This window comes from Grampus griseus, assembly GCF_964374135.1.
Source record: "Grampus griseus genome assembly, chromosome: 3".
NCBI classification, from domain to species: domain Eukaryota; kingdom Metazoa; phylum Chordata; class Mammalia; order Artiodactyla; family Delphinidae; genus Grampus; species Grampus griseus.
In genome coordinates this window covers 157,359,939-157,374,121 of record NC_139019.1, presented here as the reverse complement: position 1 = coordinate 157,374,121, position 14,183 = coordinate 157,359,939, and the positions used below count along the sequence as shown (strand labels likewise).

The 14,183-nt window shown below is 33.1% G+C and overlaps 1 pseudogene across 1 annotated transcript; it reads left to right on the top strand.

Annotated features, from left to right (window-relative positions):
* Nucleotides 1–11,097: 11,097 nt before the first annotated feature.
* Nucleotides 11,098–11,771, top strand: LOC309819935 (olfactory receptor 2AK2-like; annotated as a pseudogene). The gene is made up of 2 exons: nucleotides 11,098–11,167; nucleotides 11,287–11,771. The product of its transcript is annotated as an olfactory receptor 2AK2-like (transcript).
* Nucleotides 11,772–14,183: the final 2,412 nt, after the last annotated feature.

Sequence of the window (14,183 nt, the reverse complement as noted above, 5' to 3'; positions counted from 1 at the left end):
AATGGACGGGTTATTTATTAACTTTTACCACCATCATTATGACATAACTTGCTTAGGCACAGGGCAAGCATGTTTTTAAGTTAATAAAAATCATAAATGGACTAAAAGAATGGAAGTCACATTTAAAATATTGAAACTAAAATTAGATAACCATTCTTGGCTATTTGAACTGTTGGTGATATTTTAAGGCTGTAAAATAAAACAGGAATCTGTGGTCATGTTGCTAAATTCTCTTTCTTTTGGAAAATTTCAGCAATATACTTGTTTATGGAAGACTATAAAACTGAAAGTGTTTAGGATTTCTCTTCTTTTAGTGACTGTAATACTGTGTTTTGCTTGATGAATCTGTAAACTGAAAATTATAGCTTCATTCCAGAGAGTGAGAAGAATTATTCCAACAGATGGCATGAAAACACCATTCTAAACTGTATGATCACTGATTGTAAATTGCATCTGTAAAACAATCCTTTTAAACAGAGTGATGCATTTTATCATACAGATTATAGTTCTATGCTTTTTTGTTTTTCAATGTGTGTTAACATTTTCTACTCCAATATAATATTTATTGCTTGCATAATTATCAGATTAAACAACAGAAAAACAACAACAAAAAAGTAGAGATATTTCAGTGGAATTATTCTTAACATATTATCCAGTACCTCATGGAAATATAATTTCATCAGCAAAAACTTATGATATAGAACTACAGGCTGCTGAATAAATGCACACATCTGGCTTCTTTATATGTTTATGGACTGAATGCTGACTGGAATGCTATGGTATGATAATTCTATTTAAATTTCCACATATGATCATATGTTTCCCTGTCCTTAAACATGCTATGGTTTGAAGTAACATTTACCCTTCTCTGAAATTTATAATTTTAATTCCCTGCAGAGTTGATTGCAGCTCTATTTACAATAGCCAGGAGATGGAAGCAACCTAAGTGTCGATCATCGGATGAATGGATAAAGAAGATGTGGCACATATATACAATGGAATATTACTCAGCCATAAAAAGAAACGAAATTGAGTTATTTGTAGTGAGGTGGATGGACCTAGAGTCTGTCATACAGAGTGAAGTAAATCAGAAAGAGAAAGACAAATACCATATGCTAACATATATATATGGAATCTAAGAAAAAAAATGTCATGAAGAACGTAGGGGTAAGACGGGAATAAAGACACAGACCTACTAGAGAATGGACTTGAGGATATGGGGAGGGGGAAGGGTAAGCTGTGACAAAGTGAGAGAGTGGCATGGACATATATACACTATCAAACGTAAGATAGCTAGTGGGAAGCAGCTGCATAATAGAGGGAGATCAGCTAGGTGGTTTGTGACCACCTAGAGGGGTGGGATGTGGAGGGTGGGAGGGAGGGAGATGCAAGAGGGAACAGATATGGGAACATATGTATATGTATAACTGATTCACTTTGTTATAAAGCAGAAACTAACACATCATTGTAAAGCAATTATACTCCAATAAAGATGTTAAAAAAATGCATAAGAGCTGGGAAGACATATAGAATGTCAATGTATCTAGCCATAATAATATAATTATAATTATTTTGTAGTGGAGAGGTTATTGTATTCATCAGGATATATACCATGAAGACTATTGAATATGGATTTAAAAAGGCAATTTGCTGAGGTGTGTATGTAGATACTGGTGTCATGTCAGAGAGGAGGCTCTTTGTACTTGTCACCATATGAACAAATTCTTTCCAAGGAAGAAGATTTTAATTAACTGTCAAGTTTGTAGTTGTTGTTTGTTGTGTTTTGCTCTGCCTTTTAAAATGAGAAATTGAAATATGAGATCAGAACTTTTTAATAGAATGATTTTTACACCCCAGTAACTAACTTTCTCTATATTTACCTCAGTGTAGTAACTCATGTTTCCTCTAAATAAATATGGAGTATTTACAATGTTGAATTGAGGACAGCCAAAATAATAATTTGCCTGGAATATCTTCACATCTTTGCTTAGCAATAAATCTGAATCATTTTTAAGGTCTCCACATAATTTTTTCCTCTTCCTAAGTATTGCCTTCTCATACAGGCTTACTCCACCTCCCCTCCATTTTTCCACTTGAACTACCCCCACCCCACAAAGGGTTAGATGCACTTCCTCCTGAACACGATGCACCCATGCATATCTCTGTAACTGTATCATAATGATCTTATTGTCTACCTGATTCTTTGTGGACTTTTTGAGGGAAGAGATTACATATAAATTTTTGTATTTCAGGGGGTTAGTATTCTTCCTAGTAATTATTTGGTAATCAGTAAATGATTATAAATAAATCATCAAATGAGTGAATAGCTGTATAAGATTTTCTCTGAAAAATTAAGTGAATTAAATGCAAAACCTAATTCGGAGTACAGCTCTGTACAAACAAAGTCTTTGATTTTAATTATTTTTACCACATGATAACACTTTTGTTTTTGAGCTCCAGTTTGATCCAATCCTGAACTTAAAATTGTCCTGAATTTTAAGGGACAAAAGTGCTAACAGAGTGATTATATGTCTAAATGACAGCTATCTGGCATATCAATTCATCTAATCCATCTTCTTCATAACATATTTGCTTAAACTACATTTTACATTTGATTACACATAGCAGAATGATTTCTTATGCTTTTTTTCCTTATTTGTGTGAACCAAAGAGTTGAAATCTGAAGGTAAAGTGACCTCCTAAATCTTTCTCAGTCCACATTTGGATTCAGACACCCATACGGACTTAGTGTTTCCCAGGTAGTGGAAAATAGGCATTTGCCTTGTATGGGATGGTGAGCTGAGGACAGCGAGGCTGCCCTCTAGCTAAGAAGAGCGCAGCCCTGATCATTGACCTTGTGGTTGTGTTGGGCTGATCATGTGGGCAGTGAAGTTGTCATTTTACAATCTTAATTTTACTAAATTCTCTGCTGGAATGGTTGGCTCTTTTTTTGTTTGTTTGTTTGATTATGAGTCTTTAATAGAACTAGGTCACACTTGGATGTGGATAAATATTGAAAGGGTTTGTGTCCACACTGGAGCAAAGCAGTAGAGATGGCTCCATTTCTGATTTCATCTTAGTTTATATAGAATGATAATAAAGATATTAACATCAATGACTATAATAGCCATCATTAAAACTAATACCTATTGAGTGCGTGTTTTGTGCCAGGCAACACTGTGAGTTGCTTAGCTGAATTAACTAATATAGTTTCTAAAAATTGCCCTCAATAGTAGATGCTCTCATGGACCCTGATCGAAAGATAGAAGTGTATTTCTAATTAAATACCACAAACAGTAAATTCCTGGTTCTGTACTCTTTGGGCAAAGTAAATTATTCTCTTCCAACTCCCCTCCACCACTGCAATCCGCCTCTACCCCCTGAGTCAATGTATAGAAACCTAAGGACATACTTCCATTTTCATACCAAGGCCACCATTTTAATTTTCCCATAAACATGCTAAGTAATTTACTTTTATTGTTATATAACACAAAAAATATTTTTCTCACACAATATGAAGTGAAAATTTAAAAAATGATAAACTGATAGACACTGCTAAGTTACTCCACTTAAAACAGATTTGAAACTCAAGAAACTTAAGGGAAATTTTCTAAGGACATATGGAATTTTGTATTTGTATTTTTGTTTTCTTTTTCTCAAGGAGTTCATCCAACACTGTACAAGTTTCAGCACGCTCAAAGTTAGATTTGTTCCTTAGTATTCTAGAAACATTTACATTAGTAATTGGATTTGAGGCAAGTGTTAACCATCAAAGGGACTTAAAATTTTATTTAAAATATGACACTCAGATTCCAAAAAAATACTCATGTTTCTGCCTAAAATGCTCATGCAGTGATTGTCTGCTCATTGAAATTTTTCCTGAGGAAATTGTTATAAGGCATTTTAGAGAAAAGTGTTAGAACATATTCCAAATAAAAAATATTACGTATTATAGTTGGGGAAAATGAAGATAAAGATATGTGCTAATCCAATAGGAAGTTATACCCTAGTTAATACAGGTTGTAATAAGACTGTGTTTATATCCTCTGAAGTGTAACCTATATCATTTTGCTTCTGAATTTATTGCATTTTATGTATGTGTGTGTATTCATATATATATATGTATATATATATAATAGGTATGTGTGTTTGCATATGTAGTGTGTGAATATGTGAATATGTGTGTGTATATGTATTATATATATGTATATATATATATTTGTTGTTGTTGTTTATTTTTAACCTGAGCAAACGTGTTGCCTATGTCATCTCATTTCATAGAGTTATTTTAGAGAGATTGACTTATTAAAATCTAACCTCTCTTTAATTTACCCAGACTAAGTAAATCTTGTTGCAATAGAATAACATTAAGTGAATAACATGCCATTATCTAACTTCCTCTCTATGAACTTGGGTACAGTGAACTCTAACTTGCTATAACATTCGTATTGGACCTGTGGACTTTCAGAAATAAGTCTCCTGCTACCATGAGTATGGTAATCTTCTTAAGATTCTTTTAGGCAAAAATTTATTGCCTGGGTCATATAATTCCTTGAAACATCATGCTTATTTTATTCAAAATATAACAAACTATGTAACAGTTGGTTATCATTATGTACAGTCTAACCTATGTATTTTTTAAAGGTGAAATAGAAGTATGTGATAATTTTTAACAACTATATGCTAATTTTTATCTGATTGTTTTCATTTGAACAAAATTATTATGTATATTCACACACACCTCATTTTTTTTTTTGGAGTGCAGACAGCCAATGTTTTTAATTGTAGACTAGAGACCAAGTTTTCCTTAAAAGTCTTTTGCAAACAACATATAAATTTCCATCAGCCCATTTTATTTTATTTATTTATTTTGCAGTATGCGGGCCTCTCACTGCTGTGGCCTCTCCCCGCCCCGCGGCACGAACCCGTGTCCCCTGCATCGGCAGGCAGACTCCCAACCACTGCGCCACCAGGGAAGCCCCCATCAGCCCTTTTTAATTTGAGCCTTTAGAAGTCTTTCATAAGGTTGAGAAAATGACCTTTTTGTTTAAATTCTATTCTCCACTGATTTTTTCATGCTAAATGATTGAAGGCTTATTGTTCAAGGGGAAAAAATAACAATAATCTTACAAAGTCATAGTATAGTAATAGTTCTGAAAATGTGTTTCAAATTATAGATTTTTCAAAAATGTATTTTTATGACTCTGCAGTAGTGCCACATTAAATAGATTGATCATTAAGAATATATGTGGTCTTTCTATGACCCTCAAGCAATACAATTTTATTTTAAAAGATTATTGAAAAAGGAATTGCTGTGATTCTAATTACTACCTCTAACTGGGGTAGTAGGGAATCATTCTTATACTGATTTTCAGCTCCATCTCTTATTCCCTGATTATTATTTTATTTCAGGTAAAATATCCTAGAAGAATGATCTTTATCTCTGTATAAGGGGCAATATACCTCAGTGGAAATGAACTTTAAATGTTTTATGAAATGAAAGACAATGATATGTCTATCTAGTGGATAACCTATGCTTTCAAGGTAAGCATCAGGGACATGGCTTGATGAAGGTAAAGAAGTCTCATTCATGGTAAAAACCACATTCAGTATCATGTAACTGTTTAGACTGCTGTATCATCTGAAGTCAAAAGAAACTAGTTCCTTGATGAGTTTACTGCAACACATACTTAAAGCAAAAACTGTGACTACTCTTAGACATTATATTTTAAATATTGTATTTCACTTCAATAGTTATGTTAAGATTAATTTTATTATTTTTCTTGCATGCACATATTTTTAATTTGGACTATTTCTTGGATGGCTAAGTTTACACAGATATTACTTATGCAAAAATAATATAAAGGTCTGTATTTGAAGTTTATTTACTTATATTGAATTTGAATCATCTCAGGGTTACAAGGGCAAAGGGGCTGGGGAGCATCTTGGTGCAGTGAGCTAGGACCAGGATTCACTAGTCCTGTGTATCCTCTACCTAAGAGAGCATGTCCCTAGAGCATCCTTGTATTCCCAGTTACAGTAGGGAACATGTCTTCTTCTTCCTTATTTTATCTTCAAGTTTTTATGTTATGCTTAGCATATAATTATAGTCCATAATATTTTGGGAGTGATGAAAGTGTGTAAAGGAGGTAAAGTATTTCAAAAAGTACAAACGTATGGGGAGAATTTTATGCAGTTCTATTCAAATAAATATTCTGTAAGTCGTATGGCTCCATAACAGTGCAAGCTATTAATAGTTCCATTTTTATAAACTTTTATTGTTGCCTGATGATATTGAGTAGACATATGCTCTATATCCATGGCTTTCAGTTCCACACATTTTTTGTTTCCATGCCCTGAGATGAGTTACAAATATCTTTAAATTAACCCTACAATAAAGATTTTTAATAAAAACAGAACTCAAAAGTCAATGGAACAATGCAAAAAAATATTATGAATAAGGATAAGGATCTGGAGAGGGTGAATCATGATAAAAATATGTACACATTTAATTGTTTCTTTGATGAAGTTGTTTAGGTAGAAATTTGTGATTTTCAGTTTATAGAGCTAATAATAGTAAATGAGTTCTCAAATCTACCATAGTGAATAAAAATGTTAATATTGCTTCTTCTCTCACTGCCAAAGTTTCTGGTTTTGGTTACAACACATTTTAAGTGGATGTTATTTTAATTTGACATTAGCTGACATTAAAGGTGCTAGTTGGGGGCTTCCCTGGTGGCACAGTGGTTGAGAATCTGCCTGCTAATACAGGGGACACGGGTTCGAGCCCTGGTCTGGGAGGATCTCACATGCCACGGAGCAACTAGGCCCGTGAGCCACAACTGATGAGCCTGCGCATCTGGAGCCTGTGCTCCGCAACAAGAGAGGCCGTGATAGTGAGAGGCCCGCGCACCGCGATGAAGAGTGGCCCCCGCTTGCCACAACTAGAGAAAGCCCTCACACAGAAACGAAGACCCAACACAGCAAAACTAAATTAATTAATTAATAAACTCCTACCCCCAACATCTTCTTAAAAAAAAAAAATTTAAAAAGGTGCTAGATATTACCTAATGCACTGGAGCTATATTATAATTAGACTCTTTTAGGATTGAAATTTGTAATCTGTTTAAATCTATTGGTAAATATAGTACCATAAAATCTTCCAATCTTCAGTACATTTCTTTTTTATTAATGCTAATTGACTCTCTCATTTGGAATTTTGTCAAAATCAGAGAAATGACTTTGGATGTTGGAAGAAGAGGCTGGGACATGGGAGATTTCTTCTTATGGGGGATATGAGATACAGGATGTCTTTTAGCTACTTCTGAACTTAACATTTATTTTAGCACTTTTCTTTCATCTATTAAATGATTTATTTTTTATAATACATAATAGGTGGCATAGACAAAAATTGAGGGCTTCAACTTTATGGAGAGGGTTTTACACCATTAATTGTTTTTAATACTTACCACAGTATAAATTAATTATCCTTGGAATCAGAGTTGAGAGAAAACCTAATTAGATAACTTTTTATATGCTTATCAAAAGACTTAAAATTTCTCTCTTTATTTAGAAGAAATAAATAGGGGGCTTCCCTGGTGGCACAGTGGTTGAGAGTCCGCCTGCCGATGCAGGGGATGCGGGTTCGTTCCCCGGTCCAGGAAGATCCCACATGGCGCGGAGCGGCTGGGCCCGTGAGCCATGGCCGCTGAGCTTGCGCGTCCGGAGCCTGTGCTCCGCAGCGGGAGAGGCCACAGCAGTGAGAGGCCCGCATACCGCAAAATAAATAAATAAATAAATAAAAGAAATAAAGAGGATAATAAATATATGTTTTAATCATGACACAAATTTAAACTATATTCCAGACTGCCATGAATTCATGGGGAATCAAGTGTGATTAATACATCATTTGACCAAAAACAAATCAGAGCTAAGGGAAAGCAGCTCAGTTAACTACACACTCTAAAATTTGTCTTGTGTGTAAAGATTCTGATTAAACCCAGAACATCCACGACCTACTCTCTGAAAGTAATAAAAGACCAATATCTGACAAATTTTCTACTATTTCAATAATTTTTCTCTGTAAAATCTCGTAGGTGGCATTTCCTCCTCTTACTCTCTTGTCAACCTTTTTCAGATTCCTTCAAGCTTGATTATTTAATTCCAGATATTTATCACCATAATTACATTATGACATGAAATATACAACTTTGAAATTTAGGGTAGATTTCCATTCATTAGTTTACTAAGAAGTGCTATCTGATGATATTTATTATATTCCATAAATCACAAGCTATGTCTGTTATTCCATTTATTTTAAAAAACATAAGCCAATTTTTATGATAAACATGTAAATTATTGTATTTAACTCTCATCGTTTGTTATTAGTAATGTGAAAATATTTTCGACTACTGTAAAGGGGATGAAAGTATATAGGAATATTACTAGTTTTAGTAATATTCAAAAAGCAATTGTTAGCTCTGTCTTTTTTTTGTTATTGCTATTTTTTGTGTCTCTTATTTCTGGGCTAGGACATTAAAAAATTTAACAGTATGGTACAATGCATTTTTAATTTTGTTTTCTGAATTAAATAAGTATTCATCTTTATATCACTGTGTTTTTTGTTTCAGGTAGAAACACTGTTCTTTGGAGTAAGGATCTATAAAGATAGCCTGTTTAATAATATTTTTATTAAGAATTGGTTTCAATTAGATCAAATTATTTTTGGAATATATTAAAGTGTATAGTATCATTCTTATTTAACTTACTGATATGTTTATTTTTAGTAGGACTTGTCTGTTTTATATCAGCTTGGCTGATAACAGGTAACTATAACTTTGTAATAGTTCATGGAATTCTGCTTGTCATAATTGTATTCAGATTTGCATGTTTAATTCAGCAGTGATTTTGTCAGTCCTCTTGTTTGTCATATTTTGATAACAGTGTTGGCTAGTTTTGTTGAAAATATTTTGAATTTCTTATCTTTGTTTCACAATAGCTTTATAATAAGTCTTACCTAATACTTTCAAATTTCTACTGTGGTATCAGTAATTTTCTAATTCTCTATCTTGATTTAGAAGTAACTGATAGTCTTTTACTATTATTTCTTTCATGCATAGCTCAAATTTAAAAAAATCATCCTCTCAATAGTAAAGAACACAGTTGGGTTTAAAATAGAAGAATTTGGATTTTACCTAGGCTAAAAAGCATTGACTTTGGTCAGTAATTTTATGGCTCTCTGACATTCTATGGTTCAGGAGGATTCCCATGGGGATTTTCTATCCTTCTGCCCCATTTTGCACATTCAGTATGTGCTCTCAAATTTACAAGGTGGGTAGAGGTGCTTCCTTGACATATACTTCACTCCTGTTCTGAATTTTGCAGTTAACCTTGGGAGGTATTTTATTTTATGTTTAAATACAGTTTTATATATGCAGATAATTTTAGATAAATCTGGAATATTTTATTATGTCTCTTCTTAGGCTAATATTATTATATGCTTGTTTCTTTTTGTGTCCTGACATACTTCATGGTATTTTAAGAAAGAAATTATAAAGAGGGTATACATGAATTCTTGTATGCATAATGACATATTTATAAGATCTCCCAAGCTTTTCTCAAACTGTCCTATGGTTTCTCACTTATTCATTTGTATTAAAACCTTTTCTCATAGTTCAATAATACCCTTATTATTTCTCAGTATAGCAGCCTGTTATTAACACATCTATCTGTGTCAGTCTACTCACTTTGCCTCATCCCTGCTGTCTCCTTATGTAGACAGGCTGACAGTCATACATGGTTGTGATAGAGAATAGCTGTAAACTTTTGATGGACAAAATCAGTCTGGTTCATATTTAGAGTTTCAGAAACAATGTGTCATGCCCATAATATAGATACACAATAAATCCTAAGATGCTAAATTTAAATGCTAAATTTAATATTTTCTTCTGCAATTTTATTAAATGTTTTGAGACCAAGGGACCTCTAGTTAGCAGACATTATTTGCTCTGGAATTACACAAGGGACAGGTTTATGTCAGAAATTAAAGGAGAAAAAAATTAAATTTATTAGCTTTGAATCAACCATTTTTAAAATGCTACTTGAGTCAAAGTTAAATAAGTTTTAAATTTATATTTTATTAATTCATACTCAAGTTTTTCCTCATGTCTGGTATATTTTTTCCTCAATTGATTAAATCTCTTCTACATTCACAGAAAGAAGTAAACACCAATTAATTCATAAAGGCTGCATGTGTTATTATACTTTATACTATTTCATAGCCAATATAAATTCAAAATGGAGTACAGTAAACATTTAAAAATTATAATATATATGACCAACACTGTCATGACAATTTTATTATTTATGCAAGTGAATTAATTAGAAGACTATGTTTATAACAAAAGAACTCAGCTACAGTGTATCACCCTGAAGATATTAATATTTACAAAAGAGGAAAATAATTTATGTTGGCAAGGCATCTCAATGTTTATTTTTATTTTCAAAATATATTTAATTCTACATTCAGTAAAAAGGTTTTTTTATTTTATTTTATAATTTGTTTAGTGGCTATTGTTTAACAGAAAAAGATTTACTGTATTGAGTAGAGAGAGATATATTCACCTAAGGTGATTCAAGAAAATTTTCTTACATTTAATAATCATCATCTTTTTCTCTTAAAGGGAAATCAGAAATGCTACATGAAATTCTCAAATATTATCTGCTTTTATATTTTTAGTTAAGCCATGAAAACAGGAAATCAAACTGTTTAAACAGATTTTGTACTTTCTCCGTCTTTTCCAATATGATCCAATCGACTCTTTTCTCTTTGCTGCCATTGCAATTCTGTTTTCAGTGGCTCTGATGGGGAATATCATACTGATTCTTCTCATCCGATTGGACACCAGACTCCACACTCCAACATACTTTCTATTCAGTCATCACTCTTTCATTGACATCATGTACATCTCCACCACTGTGCCCAAGATGGCAATTAACTTTCTGTCTAATAGTAAGACCATTACTTTTTTAGGCTGTGAGATTCAAGCATTTGCGTTCTTGGCCCTTGGTGGAACTTAAGCCCTTCTTCTTGGTTTCATGTCTTATGATCGCTATGTAGTCATCTGTCATCCATTATGTTACCCTGTACTCATGAGCAAGAATATCTGTTGGCTCATGGTCACGTGTGCATGGACCAGTTGTTCCATCAACTCTTGAATACATACAGTGTATGCATTTCAACCTCCCCTCTGTAGCTCTCAACTCATTAATCATTCTTCTGTGAAGTTCCATCCATGTTGCCATTGGTGTCTCAGGACACTTCCCAGTATGAATATATAATAGTCCTCAGTGGCCTTATTATTCTGTTGTTATCCATGTTGCCATTGGTGTGTCAGGACACTTCCCAGTATGAATATACAATAGTCCTGAGTGGACTTATTATTCTGTTGTTACCTTTCATGGCCATTGTAGCTTCCTATGCCTGTGTGCTTACTGTGGTATTCCACATGAGTTCAGGAAATGGACAGAAAAAAGCTTTCTCTACTTGTTCCTGTCACCTAACTGTGACAAGCTCATTCTATGTGACCTCTCTCTCCACCTATACAAGGCCACCCTCCTTTCAGTCCCCTGAAGAGGATAAGATAGTAGCAGTGTTTTACACCATTGTTACACCTCTTCTGAACCCATTTATCTACAGCTTGAGGAATAAATGAGTTATGGGGGCCTTGAAGAGACTATTGGGACCATATATATTTGTACAGAAAATGTGACTGTAGGACCTCCCTTTTGGCTGAGACCGAACAACATAAAAAGCTATGCCTAGAATACTGTTTTGGAATATGCATACTCTAAGAATACTGCCTAGACAAATGTAAAGTCTATGAAAAGTTTATTAAATAAATAAAATGATAAAAATCTTGATTCTTTCCTGATATCAGAAGTACCTCACACATTGTTATTGGAATTAGATGAATTTTCAGTATAGAAGCTAAAGAAACAGTGTGATTTTCCAAATTGTTTAACTACTAAAGCAGTAGAATTCAACTCTGTTACCCCACAGTTTTCATATTATAAATATTTTAATTGCCCTTTTAGAACCTGAAATCCAATGCATGGGAAATATTATTTATCCAAACACATAAAATTAAGAGAATCTATAAGTGATCAAATGGAGCAAAGTACATAATCCACTCATTCAACAAATGTGTAATGTTTTAATTACATGTGTGACACTAGTAATAAGGAAGTAATCAAAGATAAAAATGACAGATGTCTCTGATCTCATAATGTTTCTATTCCAGTTTGGGGAGATATTCAATATATAACAAATTTTGCAGTGTATCAAAAAGTAATAATGAAAAAGTAATAATGAAAAAATAAAGCAAGAAATTTTAATGGGAAATTTGCAATATTATTTAAAATTGTCCACCAAAGGTACACTAAGAAGGTGATATTTGGTCAAAGACTGAAAGAGGATTATGAAGTAAGTCAAATGGATAGCTGGTGATGTGTTTTCTGGTAGAGGAAGAAGCAAATGAGAATGTCACATGTAGAGAAAATGCTTGGCAAATTCAAAGAAGATCAAAATGTAAGTAAGTTGATGGGTTGTAGGAAATGAGTAGATATAGTGAAAACAGATTATAAAGTAGACTAATATAAAAAATTTGTGTTTAATTTAAGATGATCCAGAATCATTATTGGGTTTTGCAAAGAGGATTGAAATGGGCTGTGAAGCCATTGCAGCAGTCTCCTTGTGATAAAATATATTGGACCAAAATGGTAATTGAGGAGGAGCAAGAAGTAGCCAGATTCCATATTTGAGGTTTTTTGGCAGATCTGATGTGAAATGTGATGAAATTTTAAAAGCTCAGAATTAGGCTAAGATCATGAACTGAACAAATGGAACAAGTCATTTAATTGTGCACATAATTTCCACTCTGGCAGTAGCTCCTCCATAACAGCTCCATCATGTCACATAGCTATTATTTCATTTTTGAGATGAGAAATTTTATGATCTACTCTCTTAGCAACTTTCAATACATAATACAATACTATTAACTAAAATCAACATTATGCACATTAGATTGAAAACTTACTCCTATTCCAACTGGAGGTTTGTTCTCTTTGAACAACATCTCCCCATTTAACTCAAACCCCAGTCATGATACCCACCATTCTAACCTCTGTTTCTACAATTATAGCTTTTTCAGATACCACATATAAGTAATATCATATAGTATTTGCTTTTCGCTGTCTGACTTTTTTTCACTTGAGGGCATAATGCCCTCAAGCTCCATCCATATTGTTCCTATTGGCAGGATTTTCTTTTTATTTATGACTGGAAATATTTCATTGTGTATTTATGTACCACAGTTTCTTATCCATTCATTCATTGACAAACACTTAGGTTGTTTCCATATATTGGCTTTTGTGAATAATGATGCAATAAATGTTGGAGTGCAGATATCTCATCAGTATTCTTTTTTCATTTCTTTTGGATTATTCCCAAAAGTAAGATTGCTACATCATACAGAAGTCCTATTTTTAATTTCTTGAAAAAAGGCCATACTGTTTTTCATAGTGGTTGTACCAACTTATACTCCCAATGACAGCACACAAGTGTTCCTTTTTAGCCACATCCTCAACACTTGTTACATATTGTTTTCTTGATTATAGTCATTCTATCATGAGTGAGGTATTATGCCATTTTGGTTTTGATTTGTACTACCCTGAAAATAATAATGTTGAGCATTAATTTTATGTACTTGGTGACCTTCACATATATTCTCTGGAAAAATCTATTCTGGCCTTTTGCCCACATTTAATTGAAATTTTTATTTTTTTGCTATTGAGTTGTATGAGTTTTTTAATATATTTTAACTCCTTAAATATATGGATATATGGTTTGAAGATATTTTTTTTCCCATTCTGGAGGTTATATTTAACTTCATTGATCCTTTATTTTGCTATTCAGAAACATTTTAGTTGGAGCATTTCCTGCAAGGCAAGTCTAGTGATGATCAACTAACACCATTAGCTTTTCTTCGCCTGGGAAAGTCTATTTCTCCTATATATCTGAATGATAACTTTGCTGTATAAAGTATTCTTGGTTAGAAATTTTAATCATTTAACACTTTGAATGTGTCATTTCACTCTCTCCAGGCCGGTAGAGTCTCTGCTGA